This window comes from Notolepis coatsorum (assembly GCF_963971535.1).
Source record: "Notolepis coatsorum genome assembly, chromosome: 7".
NCBI classification, from domain to species: Eukaryota; Metazoa; Chordata; class Actinopteri; order Aulopiformes; family Paralepididae; genus Notolepis; species Notolepis coatsorum.
In genome coordinates this window covers 37,476,791-37,491,750 of record NC_140171.1, presented here as the reverse complement: position 1 = coordinate 37,491,750, position 14,960 = coordinate 37,476,791, and the positions used below count along the sequence as shown (strand labels likewise).

The 14,960-nt window shown below is 40.8% G+C and overlaps 1 protein-coding gene across 1 annotated transcript in view; it reads left to right on the top strand.

Moving 5' to 3' along the window:
• Positions 1–11,754: 11,754 nt before the first annotated feature.
• The window catches only part of klf3 (Kruppel like factor 3 (basic)), a 28,361-nt gene continuing 25,155 nt past the window's right edge, over positions 11,755–14,960 (top strand). The window contains exon 1 of the mRNA XM_084317921.1: positions 11,755–12,032. The gene's annotated coding sequence lies outside the window, so the exon portion shown is untranslated. The remainder of the gene's footprint in view (positions 12,033–14,960) is intronic.

The window sequence follows — 14,960 nt, the reverse complement described above, 5'->3', positions numbered from 1 at the left end:
TGCCTGGACACGCCTCCACTGCAGGCAAAATGGCACTTTATCCTTAGTGCACACTCAAGACTCCAGAGGTTTGTCCGTGCGTGTGTGCGACTGTGCATGCATGAGTGTATGTGTGTGTGTGTGTATCCATGCATGCATGTGTGTGTGGGTGAGCAAGCATGTGGTTTTTCATTTGAATCATCTATCTATCTACCCCCCCCCCCACACACACACACACCAATGGGGGGTGTTATTTCTATATAAGTCTTGGGGCGGGACCTACAAAAAGACCTATAAAATACCTTGTTATGACAGGCTGGTGTTCTGTATGTTAGACAGACAACCATAAACCTGTATATGTGTGTATGAGTATGTGTATATGTATTTGTGTGTATGAGTATGTGTATATGTATTTGTGTGTATGAGTATGTGTATATGTATTTGTGTGTATGAGTATGTGTATATGTATTTGTGTTTATGAATATGTATATATGTATGTGTGTGTATATGTAGTTGTGTGCATGAGTATGTGTATATGTAGTTGTGTGTATGAGTATGTGTATATATATATGTAGTTGTGTGAATGTGTATATTTATTTGCGTATGAGTATGTGTATATTTATTTGCGTGTATGAGTATGTGTATATTAATATATTTAGTTGTGTGTATGGGCATGTGTATATGTATTTGTGTGTATGAGTATTGTAGTGGCCGCTTTTCATTCCCTAATAAATTGACCCAGGGCCACGATGCACCTACTCAGATGTTCTTCTACTCGGGTAACAAAATAAGTTGTGGATGTTGCCAGATTGAATGCACAGGCTGCAGCTGATGTACAGTAGTTTGTAAGGTTTATTATCCAAAGAAAATACATGTCTCTGTCTCTGTCTCTGTCTCTGTCTCTCTCTCTCTCTCTCTCTCTCTCTCTCTCTCTCTCTCTCTCTCTCTCTCTCTCTCTCTCTCTCTCTCTCTCTCTCTCTCTCTCTCTGTCTCTCTCTCACTCACTCTCTATACATGACTGTCTCTGTCTCTGTCTTTGTCTCTCTCTCTCTCTCTCTCTCTCTCTCTCTCTCTCTCTCTCTCTCTCTCTCTCTATCTCTCTCTCTCTCTCTCCTTCTCTCTGTCTCTCTCTCACTCTCTGTATCTTTGTCTGTCTTTCTGTCTGTCCTTCTATGTCTCTGTCTCGTTCTCTCTCTTCTGACTCATACCGTTAGCTTGGCAGCTGAGTTACATTTGTAACTGCCATTACAACTAATAAAAGTTAGCCCAGAGCTACTCAGAGAGAATATTTTGATGTTGACTGTCACTGGAACACTGTTGCTGCTTGTTAATAACTTGTGTATTAGCCTACTGTGTGGCTTTGTGTATGTGTGTTTGTAACACAGATTTAAGGATTAAGTGTCTAACACAGTATAATTAATCACAATAGGCTACCAGTAGGCACAATTGGCATACATCATTTCTGTCACTTGTCTGAAATTTGTCTTGCAGCCAGGAGCTCAGGCAAGCCTAGTTAAAGCCTGCCAGTGGGGAACTGGGATATATGTATGATTAACTACTGTATATGTGTACCGTATATCCGTCATCAAGTGCCTCATACTCTGTGGCACTTGATGCATCCACTACAGTTTGGGAGCTAGCTACTGGCTAGCAAATGTTAAGCCACTCAAGCATCACACCCACCCACCATACAACCGCCATGTGCTTTGCTGCTAGATGCAAAAGAAAGCCAAGCTATAAAATGTACAACTAATTGATACACGTTACAGTATATCAGGCTTTCTGGTGCTGTAGCAACATCACAAACATTAAGTTAAGCTAAAGCTAGAGGCGGCCAGTATTACTATATAGGCAAAGCTAAAGCTAACGTTGCCCCCAGCCCCCAGGCCATATCTTTGCTTCAATTAGGGTGATTATATAGCGTCAAATACACGTTAATTAAGCAAAGATGCAAATGGAAACAAAGCAATGAAATTGGCGGTAAATTGAAATCCAATGCAAGCAACTGATACTCGGACGACTCCAAGTCTGACAATGTTGAGTGAATATAGCGTTAGTGTTGACAGAATCCGGCTATAGGGCGACAATAATGTGGTCAAGAGGCATGGTTTCTATCTTGAGCCTTAACTGGCGTGGTTTATTTATTCACATGGCAGAGCAGCAGTTCTACAGTTCTCCTCTCACTGAGAGGCTGGGGGAAAGAGAAAGAATGGGAGGAGACATCTCTATTTATACTCGCCACCTGGTGGTGTTCCTGAGTGGCTCCGCCTAGAGCGCCCTCTAGTGGAAACAGTTATATATGCAGTTAGACAGTTACTAATGGAAACAGTTATATATGCAGTTAGACAGTTACTAACAATCCTACACAGAACCTCTGACTTCAACAGTTAGCTACTGTCAGAAATGCACAACATTGCTGTGATATTCAACCAAGGTTTTCTTCATGTGGTCCACTATTATACAAAATGTTTGTGCAGTTCCAGCTGCTCATTTGTTCTGGTCTGGTCAGTAGCTACTAACACTCACACATGTGTGTTTCAACAATGTGTTTCAATCACTCAGTAAGCGACTAAGACTCGTATAAGTTGCCCCCCGGTTCTTGGGTCCGGCAAAGAATTTATATATCATAAACATACAATATACGGTACACAAAAACACAACAAACTAATTAAATAACATGTGCAAATGAAGCAGGTTGGTAATGAAGGAGTTTTTCCCTCTATCTAACTATTTCACTTGAATTGAGGTACTCTAAATCTACGGCCTGAGGGGAGAGACTCAGAGTGAAGAGTGAGGAGTTGGTTGGTGCAGTGCAATGTACACATGGCCTTGTGGAGAACAAGCTGGTCAGAGATACCGCCAGGGGAGTCTGTGGGACACCTACGTATCACCTTACCAGCCACCTTCACAATAGTGCTCAGATGTGTTTTTGTCCTTGATGTTCAGGTTACCATACCAAGCAATCATAGAAAAGGTGTGATCAGATGACTTGTCAAATAATGACATCATTGTCCTATATTTACTCTTCAAGGGTTTCACTTCCTGAGGAAGTACAAACGTTGATGTCCCTTCTCTTCCAGACCACATCAGAATCGCCATCACATGTCAGGTCAGTGGTCGAAGCCAAATCAGAGCAAGGGAGGAAAGGAGAGAAAAGAACACAGGGAAAGGTCTGGGCCTGTATTCAGAAAGAAAAGGAGGACAGATTCAGGATCAGTCTGAGTAGCTCACATCATGATTGTACTTCACTATGACATAAAGGGTAATATAATTTAGATATTACTTCTGTAATCCATTATATGATATGAACATTAATATCTCTCCCCTAAAGCTAGAAGAAATAGAAGGAACCAGACCTCCAACCTGTGTGGAGTCACTTTCTCTGGGGGTGGCATGGTGGGCTTGTGATTATAGAGGGACTGTCCAGAAGGTCACAGCTTAGATCCCAGTGACAACCAATGTGTCTGTCCCTGTTGAAGTGTCCTCGAACGAGTCTCTGTCATGTACGTTGTCCATGGGTGCCAGTTTTATTTCATATAACAGAAATTCTACATGCTACAGGTTCCTGGTTCGATTCCCGCTCCACCCGGGCAGCGTGTCAAAGTGTCCTTGAGCAAGACACTTAACCCCTAATTGCTCCTGATGAGCAGGTTGGCACCTTGCAATGGTTGCCTCCGCCATCGGTGTGTGAATGTGTGAGTGTGAATGGGTAAAATGTGAGGAACAAATTGTAAAGCGCTTTGGATAAAAGCGCTATATAAATACAGCCATTTACCATTTACCACAGCGCCTGGATACCCATTACAGCAAAGATACAACCAAGTCTCTCCTCCTCTCCGACAGGCCTGCAGTCCTCAAGCCACTAACTACAAGTCTATGGACATGGCCAACACTGCTAAATATCAAGACCATTTACATTTTACATTTAGCTGACGCTTTTATCCAAAGAGACATACACGTTCTCTACAACAAGTCAGCAGGAAGGGTACTCTGGCAGCTAAGGGTAAGTAACATTGTTCATCAAACAGTGTTGAACTTCAGTGCCACAGTATTGAGTGCATATAGACATATTAACATAGTAGGTAGTAATATAGGCAAGGTAGATTCCTTAGTTAGCAAAGTGCATGATAGTAAAAGACTATCATGTTGTTTACATTTTTTTATATTTGTAATCCTACAGCCAAGGCCTCTGACATGTTTGGCCAGTTAGTACAAGAAGGCCTATCTTTTTTTTTTTTTTTTTTTTTTTTATCAACTTTTTCTCCCCATTTTCTATTTTTCTCCCATCCCAATTTCGTATTATCCAATTCTACCCTCCCCTGTCTCGAACGTTGTTAGACCATGCCCCCCACTGGTCGGCTGCAATGTGGACGAAGCCTTGCATCACGTGTCCTCTCCGGTACACAAGGAGGCAGCCGTCGCATCTTTTCACCTGAACAGCGTGATCTCTCAGTGGCGAGGAGTAACGTGTGGGAGGCTCACGCTGCCCCCGATACTTCCTGATTCTGCTGTACAGGCGCACCAACCAACCTGTAGGAGTCGCTGTCCACAACGTCCGATCCCCACCCACCGGCTTTCCCACCCCCTAATACTGCCAATTGTATTAGTATGAACGACCAGCCAAGCCGGAAGCAACGCCGAGAGCTGGGCTCGAACCCAGCATCTCCTGCGTTAGTGGCGAGCGCCTTGCCCACTGCGCCACTTAGCTGCCCAAGAAGGCCTATCTCAAGGATAAGCATTTCTCTCTGATCTTCCTTGACATAAGTGAAATATTACTAATTATAACATTTAATATTAATATTATGATATTTAAAAAAATCGGGTTGGGAAAGAAATCCCAACCTGGGCATGACTTAAAAGAAAAATGGCCACCGTGTGAATATGGTAAATTCGGGTATCACTCGACAATATTTCGATGTGTGGGATTTAATAACACCTCTCTAACCTCTGTAGCGACCAAATCATCAATACGGTCATGTCTAGCAGAATACAGGCCTTTATGTGGCACAGCGGGTGGGTAGGTTTGTAGGCAGGTGAGTGGGTGGTTATATGTATTATAATGTACGTGTAGTATCCTCAAGAATATGTGCATAATCTTGTGTAATTTTTGCAATTGTACCTATCTAATTTACATGATTAGAAGAATTATGGTAAACTTTAAATTACCAGCTATACATTAATATAATTAACCAAGTTCACATTGACTGTGAGATGGAGAATTGATTAGACAGGAAGTTAAGAGCGGAACCATGTAGTTCAGGTGATGCGCCAGGTCCCCCTAGGTGACGGTTTCCGCCCTCTCACGCCAGAGGAGTTTCTGGAGTAAACTGAGCCGCACGTGTCTTCACTCCTCTTGATCATATTCTATGCTTTCAGTTCAGTACACGGTGGAAAGTACCGAAAACACTATCGTTTAGAAGTTATAATGTTAGGTGAAATGAGTAACAAGAATTGTGAAACGAGTTGAATGTTTAACAACGTCAGTAAGAATATAAAAAATGTTATGTGCACATTGTGATATGCATTCTCCGCGAGGGAAAATGGCGTTTTCCACGTTATCAAATACTAGCAGCGCATACCTGCCACTGGGGTATAAAAGACGTTATATTATTAAGGTACATTGTGACTTGTTTATCCAATGCTGAAACCTGAGCGCTTGATTATAATGTGAAGTAAGGTCGTTTGACTATAATGTGAAATAAGGTGACCTAACGAAAATATGGAATAAGGGTAATCACTTTCCCTGAAAATGTGTCTGAAGGCCGCAGTAGGCATACGTCACCAGGACGCACATGTCATTATACACCTCCAGTCATGTAACTGAATGTTAAGAAGACACCATTTTGTGAAGTTTTAATAGGAGCAAATGATTCTAGGAAAGGAATATTTCCCATGAAGTTTAAAGGAAAACTCCAACATTTTGGGAAATTAGCTTATTTAACATCTTCCCTGGAGATAGACAAGAAGATACATACCTTTTTTGTCTCTGTGCGTGCATTTAGCTTTGGGAACAGTTGCTCCGTTAGCGTAGCTTAGCTTCATCACTGGAAGTGAGGGAGGACAGTAGCCTGACGTTCCCTACAGGTTTGTTGATATTCTCATTCCTTCAAAGGATCCAAACCGATTGAAGTTTATGGATACCATGATTTAAAATCCTCTTACCTTGACGATTAAAAGCCTCCCCAATTTAGAAAACGGTAATCCAATGGCTGGTATTGATAATATAATACTGACTGCTGCACGCTCGGAGCTAACCGGAGCTAACACAGAACAGGATGGTAAAGCAAATATAATGACTTCCTTTCTGGGGTTTTCAAAATAAAAGTGCAATGTTTATAGCAGCGGAAAATGTTTATTTTGTACATTATCTAACGTTAACACGAACCTAAACTAACTTTAGGTTAGTTGTAATAACGTTAGTTTAGGTTCGTGTTAACGTTAGATAATGTACAAAATAAATGTTTTCCGCTGCTATAAACGTTGCACTTTTATTTTGAAAACCCCAGAAAGGAAGTCATTATATTTGCTTTACCATCCTGTTCTGTGTTAGCTCCAGTTAGCTCCGAGCGTCCAGTAGTTAGTATAGTATATTATCAATACCAGCCATTGGATTACTGTTTTCTAAATTGGGAAGGCTTTTAATCGTCAAGGTAAGAGGATTTTAAGTCATGTTATCCATAAACTTCAATCGGTTCGGATCCTTTGAAGGAATGAGAATATCAACAAACCCGTAGGGAACGTCAGGCTACTGTCCTCCCTCACTTCCAGTGATGAAGCTAAGCTATGCTAACGGAGCGACTGTTCCCAAAGCTAAATGCGCGCACAGAGACAAAAAAGGTATGTATCTTCTTGTCTAACTCCAGGGAAGATGTTAAATAAGCTAATTTCCCAAAATGTTGGAGTTTTCCTTTAAGAGCAGTCTTGAACTACCCAAAGTAGGTTACGGTAAAAGTAGGTTTGACTTTGGTGCTCTCTGACCTATGGACATTGATGACATGTGGCGACCTGTTGTTTCAATAGCACATTGCAATAGTATGGAAATTACTGTTCAAGCCTTTGGCTAAAAGAGGAATAGTTAAGCCATCTCTCTATCTCTCTCTCTCTCTCTCTCTCTCTCTCTCTCTCGCTCTCTCTCTCTCTCTCTCTCTCTCTCTCCCTCCCACCCGCTCTCTCTCTCCCTCTCTCTCTCTCTCTCTCTCCTTCTCTCCCTCTATCTTTCCTATCCCTTGCCCCCCCTCATTTAAAGGTGTGATCTTACATTGTGAGTTATCCAAAAAGCTCACACATGCACGTGTAGAGTGAATGTTTAGTATTACAGTAAAGAGAAGTATTAAGATGTCGCTTATGATTTAAGTGACCATTGGTTTAAGTGACCATTGATATTGAACCCAGGAGGCATGTGTATCTGATTTACATGAATGAATGCATATGTAATTACTGTAAATATGATGTTTTGATACCGAATTGTTAATTGAGAGTTATTGATGACAATAAATCTCTCAGAGGAGTTTCTGGAGTAAACTGAGCAGCACGTGTCTTCACTCCTCTTGATCATATTCTATGCTTTCAGGGAGTGAATGGAGACCGGCTGCGAACATGATTTGTTACGGTACCCAGTAGCCCATTGGGACCGGTAACATACGCAGTATATATGCATGTATGTACTGTGTGTATGTATGTTTGTATTAACACATATCTTTTGAATGTATTACTGGTATTTTTTAAATAATATGTATATTTTTGTATTGTTGATTTTTTGGCAAAACAGGGGAAGTTATCGATAAGCCTCTAGGCTTCTACACTTCTCCTACACAATATGGTTACGTATTATATGTATTTTCTTGACTTTTGTTTAACTCTTTGTGTTAATAAATAAATTTAATTAAATGAATGAAATCAAGGTGCAGGGCACATTCTGGTCTGTGGCGTTCAGGGTACCACTGAGTCACCTTATACTTAGTTGGTAATACCTGCAGTCTCATTTTTAACAGCAACAATGAGAACACACACATGGAAGGACAGATGATAAAAAAAAAGAGCATATGCTCCCAATTACTGATTCAAGCAAACAAATGGGTGGCCCCACCACTAAAAATGATAAAATATGTAATTATTTTATTAAAAATAAACTCTAGTTGATTGACTGAGCCCTTGATATACAAGAACTGACACTAGACGGGTAACTACATGTTTCTAAATGTATTTGCTGTATTTTCTTTTTTTCAAAACTTTGTTTATTGAAGTTTTTCGTTGCAATATGAAATGAGCAGTAGGTCAAACGTATTGCACATATCTACATATAAGTAGTCAAAATATTGGTCTGTTGAATGTAAACAATATACATATTGCACATAACTACGTATAAGTATTCAAAATATAGGTCTGTTGAATGTAAACAATATACATATTGCACATAACTACGTATAAGTATTCAAAATATAGGTCTGTTGAATATAGACTACAGCGAATACACCACAAAAGAAATATATAGATATTGTTTCGGACATACAGTCAATTGAACAGATATGTACACTCAGGACAAGGACTGTACAGCAGAAAGAGAGGAATGGAATTTCTTTTTTTTAAGTGAGAAGGTAAACATCGGGTTACACCTGCACATGTAGACAGGTCAACCAACCAGACAATGCTAGGCTAGAAGTGAGCATTGCTTATGGGGTGTCGATTGAACCCTGTTCCCCAACATATAAGAAACTACCCCATGTTTTATCAAAAGAAATCTATAAATCTCTGAACGTTCTACTACCAAGAGGGGACCAGGAGAGAAAAGCTCTATCCAGGACAGGGTTAGCTGTAATTGGAGCTAGTAAAGAAAAAGATTGTAAACCAAAATGTAGTCTAAACTGATTCCAGATCCTAAGTGTTGTGATTTGACAATAATATTTTTAGAGTAGGGAGAGGCAAGAAAAAGTAGAGGTGCGTGAGCAAGAGCAGCCAGTGAGGCAGGGCTGGAAGAGGAGGATTCCAAATGCAACCATACTGGAGATGAAGGTGTGTTTTCAAACCGTGCCCAATGTTTTAATACTCTAAAGTTGGCTGCCCAATAATAGAATTTAAAATTGCGCAGAGCCATCCCTCCCAGAGGTTTTGGTCTTTGTAGCAGGGCTCTACCGAGCCTAGGGACTCCCCTGTTCCAGATGAACTGCGACACCAAACTGTACATTTTCTGGAAAAATGCTTGTGTAAGAAAGATGGGTAAACAGGTATGAGAATTTTGGCAGGGAGTTCATCTTAACTGAGTTGACTCGCGCAGTTAAGGACAGGGGTAATAGCGACCATCGTTCAAAGTCTTTATGCAGTTTGCTTAATTAACAAAGGGGAGAAGTTAAATTTAAATAAATTCTTAAATTTGTCTGTGAAACGAATGCCAAGATATGTGAAGCCAAGTGGGGACATTTTAAAGGGCAAAGTATGCAAGGGGTAATTTCGACCTTCTGCATTCAGAGGGAATAGCTCACTTTTATCTAAGTTTAAATATCCTGATATTTTCACCGAATGAACTGAAAACGCCAAGGGCAGCTGGAATAGAGACAGAGAGATTCGATACATATAAAAAGCAAGTCATCCGCATAAAGTGAAGTCTTCTGTTCGATGCCAAATCTATGAATACCAGTTATGTTAGGATTTGATCTAAGAGCAATGGCCAATGGTTCTATTGTGATATTAAATAATAAAGGACTCAAATTGCAGCCTTGCCGAGTAGAGCGAAAGAGAGGAAAATATTCAGAATGTGTTTTATTGGTTCTGACTGAGGCTATAGGGGAGGTATAAAGCAGTTTCACCCAAGTGATAAATGTTTTACCCAAGCCAAATCTCTCCATGGTATAGAATAAGTAGCTCCACTCCACCAAGTCAAAAACCTTCTCTGCATCTAGCGAGATCACAGCTTCTGATATTGAGGAAGTAGCCGCCTATATAGTGACATTAAGAAGCCGCCTGTTGAAAAAAGAGTACAGTTTTTTTATGAATCCCGTCTGATCTGGGGAGATAATAGAGGGTAGTACAGATTCTAAACGCATAGATAATAGTTTGGAAAGAAGCTTTAGATCCACGGATAGCAAACTTATAGGACGGTAGCTCCCACATAAGAGAGGGTCTCTGTTATTCTTCAAGATTAAGGAAATTGAGGCCTGAGTAAGTGTATGGGGCAATTTAAGAGAACACAAGGATTCATTGTACATATCAATAAGAAGCTGTGCCAATTTACCAAAAAACGTCCTATAGAATTCGACTGGGTAACCATTTGCTGTATTGTCTGGCTGTAAAAGGTTTGTTTATATTTGTAAACACATAAAGTAAAACAGATCTACTGTAAATGTTGATTTAAAATGTGGAGAAAGTTCCAAATAGCTTATTTCCCGTCAACAGATACAACTCTTGAATGTATGACTAATACCCCATACAGATTACAGATTGGTGCTTTAACCTCTCATCGGCTAGTATAGGTAACATGTGTGTCATGTATGATATGACCATTGATTGTGTCATGCTCTACATCTCACACACAGCTGATGACGTATCATGTATGATATGACCATGTGTCACGCTCTACATCTCACACAGCAGACGTATCTGTCATGTGTGTCATGTATGATATGACCACATTGTGTCACGCTCTACATCTCACAGACAGCAGACCCTAAGCTGTTAAGCGGATGTGTTTACACAGTGGCTTGACTTCAGAGAGACTTCACCTACAGCAGAACCCATCCATGAAATAACAGAGCTGCTCTGCTGTCACAACCAAGCAACCACAACCCTGCTAGCTCCCCAACAAGCACCACACACTGTCACGGCTTACTGCACATGTGTGTGTGTGTGTGTGTGTGTGTGCGTGTGTGTGTGTGTGTGTGTGTGTACAGTAGGTTATGTGCCCCTGGCCTGGCTACCTCCTCTTCTGCTATGTGTGATGTCATGCTACTGTCATTATCATTATGTGCTAGCATTTGTAATCTGTGATGCTGTACTGTACCATTGCTTTGTGATGTATTTGTCTGTGTTGTTACAGTATGTACTGTGCGGTATGTCTGTGTGTGTTGTCTTGTCTTGTCATGTCTGTGTTGTCTATTGTGCTGTGATGTGCCTGTTCATGTGGTGTGTTGCCTCATGTTTCCGCAGCTTCCTTGTTATTTAGCAACGTGTCTGTCTCTCTGTCTGTCTGCCCGTTTAAAAAAATAAAAATCTAATCCTTTGCCTCTTGCCAGACTGTTATTGCAAATCAGAATTTGTTCTTGATTAACTTGTTTGGTAAAATAAAATAGGTTCATGATGATGATGATGATGGTCTGATGATGAAAACAGACATGTGCTGTGTTTTAGCTCTGTAAGGACAGATGGCTTGGGTGAGTGTGTGTGTGCGTGCGTGTGTGTGTGCGTGCGTGCGTGTGTGTGTGCATGCGTTTGTCATGATTTGTTTGACATCACCACAAGTTTTGCTTCTCAACTCAAATGAGTAGCCTATGGTAACAATAGATAGCATGTCCCTCTCTCGCTGATAATAATATAGCCTAGTTCCTTGTGGGAAGAGCTATGTTCTCTGTCACGCCCAAGCCGCCTTCTTCCTTCTCCAGATAGTGTTCACACACACACGCACACACACACGCACACACACACACAGACACACACACACGGACACACACACGGACACACACGCCAGAGGCCTGTGCTGTCCCACCCCACCCAGCCTCCTGCAAGCTTCCCCGGTCCCGCCCAACGGCCCGACCCACGGACAGTGTAGAGATCATGTGACAGGCGAACAGTTACGGGCAGTTTCTAGAAGACAAGTGGAAAAAGAGCGGAGAGAGAGAGAAGAGTTTCGTAACTTGGGGAAGTTTAGTCGAGCCACACCAACGATCGATCGATCGATCATTCATACGTCTTGTTTTTCAGTCACCGATGTCATTATTATTGACACAATTGTGTGCCGTTCGCCTGCGTCACCTTTTCACCCGTACGGAATTCTAACCGAGCTTTTAGCCGTTCAGCACAGCTTGGAATACTTATACTTGGTTGTCCGAACAATTATCATCTGAAAAGTAAGTCTGACAGTCTGCCTGATGATCTTCTGCTAAGAAAGGCTTGCAACCAAAATAACAGCCTTTGACCCGATAATAGGCCTGTTATAGACAAGTTGATGTGTGGTCATTGAATGTTTTTGTCGATTGTTTGTCGCGTTGTGTCATTTAAAAAATATATATACTTTTAATTATTATCGTATTTTTTTTAATAACAGCCTATTTCTTTTAATGCTTTTTTTATCATATCATTGATACTTTGTTAGGCCTTAGGCTATTATAGTGGACTTACTTTCACCGTATGGTAGCATTATTAGGCTAATTAAATTGAATATGCTAATTAAACTAGTTACATTAAACTTACATTTATTTATGTAAGTTGATCAGCCTATTGAATTGTAGGCTATGGCTAGATTGCCATGCATAGGCTATGGTCTTTAATACGTTCTTTTGACAGCCAGAAACTCATATACAAACACAGAAACAGACAACTCACTGAATTTCAACAAAATCAGTCAACGTGGAGAGAGAGAAAGAGAAAGAGGGAGCGAAACTGACATCTCCACCTCACTATCTTCAGCTGTTTCTATCAAATGATTGATTGATTGTCTGAATCCGCTGGCACTATATCGCCTACAGCTGTAGCTCTACAGCCTGCTATAATTACCATTCTCCATCAGGCATTATTTAGGAACTACCGACTGAGGGACTTCTACATTAGCACCTAGCTAACTCATGCCTGTCTTTATCCATTCATAGCATTAATAACGTAAGCTCTGATAGTCATTACTCTACAGACTTTAGTAAATAGTTATCAGTGCCTGAATCTGATTATTTTACAATGTAGTGTTGTGAATGAGGCAGCACAGCTGCATGGCATCAGGTGTGTGTGTTTGTGTGTGTGTGTGTGTGTGTGTGTGTGAGAGTGAGAGAGATGATGAAGGCTCCTGTTTCCTCTCCCCTGCTGATGGCCCCTCTAGCTTCCCCCGAGGTCTCCAGCCTTGCTGCCTCTCAGTCTGCTGTGGAGGAGCTCAGAGGGGCTGTGAGTGTGGTGTGGGGGGGGGGGGGGGGGGGGAGACGACGATATGATGGGGTTATAGGGGTTGTGGATGGGCTTTAGGGATGAGAGGAGTGGGTTAGGGGTGAGAGTGGGCTAGGGGATTGGATATGGGGTGAAAGGACTGAACTAAGTGCTGTGGATGGGGCTAGGGGTGAGAGGAGTGAACTAGGGGCTGTGGATGGGGCTAGGGGATGAGAAGAGTGAAATAGGGGCCTGTGGATGGGGCTAGGGGGTGAGAGGAGTGAACTAGGGGCTGTGGCTAGAGAGGGTGATAGGGGTGGGCTAGGGGCTGTGGCTGTGGCTAGAGAGGTGATAGGGGTGGGCTAGGGCTGTGGCTGTGGCTAGAGGGTGATAGGGGGTGGGCTAGGGGCTGTGGCTGTGGCTAGAGCAGTGGTTCTAGCCATTAAAAAATTAGAAAATCTGGCAACTAGGGCTGTCTTAAATACTTCGAAGCTTCGAAGCTTCGTTCGATGGCACAAGCTTCGAACATAAAAAAAAATTTAAGTAAAAAGAAAAAAAATATATATATATATTACATTTTTTAAATAATATATTTTATTTTATTTTTTGCCTTCCAAAATCTTGCGCCTCCATTCAATGAAACGAAAGTAAGCGGCGCCTTCCCGCCTCCCATTCCAAATTGAAACGAAAGTAAGCGGCGCCTCGACTCCACCTCTCTACAACAAGCACACGTGGAGATTATCTGTGCAGCAGACATGTCGACGAAGAAGCGAAGCAATGCCGTTTGTTATTTAAGACTATGTCGGACAGATTTGTGTTCATTGTGCTGCTTTGTGAAGTGTCCCGACCCATATAAAAATATGTCTTAATAAAACGTGCTTAATTAAGTCGAATTCTGCCTTTTGTCTCTATCAACTACATATAAATATTTATATAATTGTTTGCTTGGATATGACGAAGGTTGCAACATAATTATGTAATGTTATGTCGTTGGCTGTGAGAGCAGCCCACTGCACCCAGGCAGCGCAGCCGAGTGAAACCTTGTTGGCTGCGTCACAGTCACGAAAGGGGGCTACTTAATTAATTAATCCAATCCACTTTATTTATAGAGCACATTTAAAAACAACAAAGTTGACCAAAAGTTCTGTACAAGTCCCCACAACATAAGATAAAAAAATATATAATAATAATAATAATAATAATAATAATAATAATAATAATAATAATAATAATAATAATAAATAATAATAATAATAATAATAATAATAATAATAATAATAATACTAATAATAATAATAATAATAATAATAATAATAATAATAATAATAATAATATTAAAAAAAAAAAAATCTCTCGAAGCTTCACATTAAAATCGAAGCTCGGCCCCGAAGCTTCGATTGCCAAAAAAAGCTTCGAAAGGTCAGCCCTACTGGCAACATATTTTGGCTAAATATGCCTTGTTTTATAAATGTGTAGTTGATAACCATAGTGCTGTATAGGGCTGTGCGATATGACCAAAAACGTTATCGCGATAAAATTAATAAAATTATTTTCATATAATTCGATATCGATAATTATCGTCGATATAATGTCCGTCAAGTTTAATTAACTTCTTATGCTGCTGCGAATGTCTCAAGTTCGAGTTGATGTCGTCATCAGTCTGCGCACGTTAGCCGACAAGCGGAGTATCTCATGACAATAAATATGACACTAAAATACTCTCTTCCGCCACAATATATTAAAACGACGTCCACTGTATATCCCACACTACCATAAACGTGGCCTCAGAATTCAAAACACACACATACTCGGCATGTAAATATATAAAACAGTGCCGTGCAAGCTAGTTGTCCTAGCCAGCCTGTTGGTTCTAAGCGTTGTATTCCATGACAATGTGCTAAATATGACACTAAAATACTCTCTTCCGC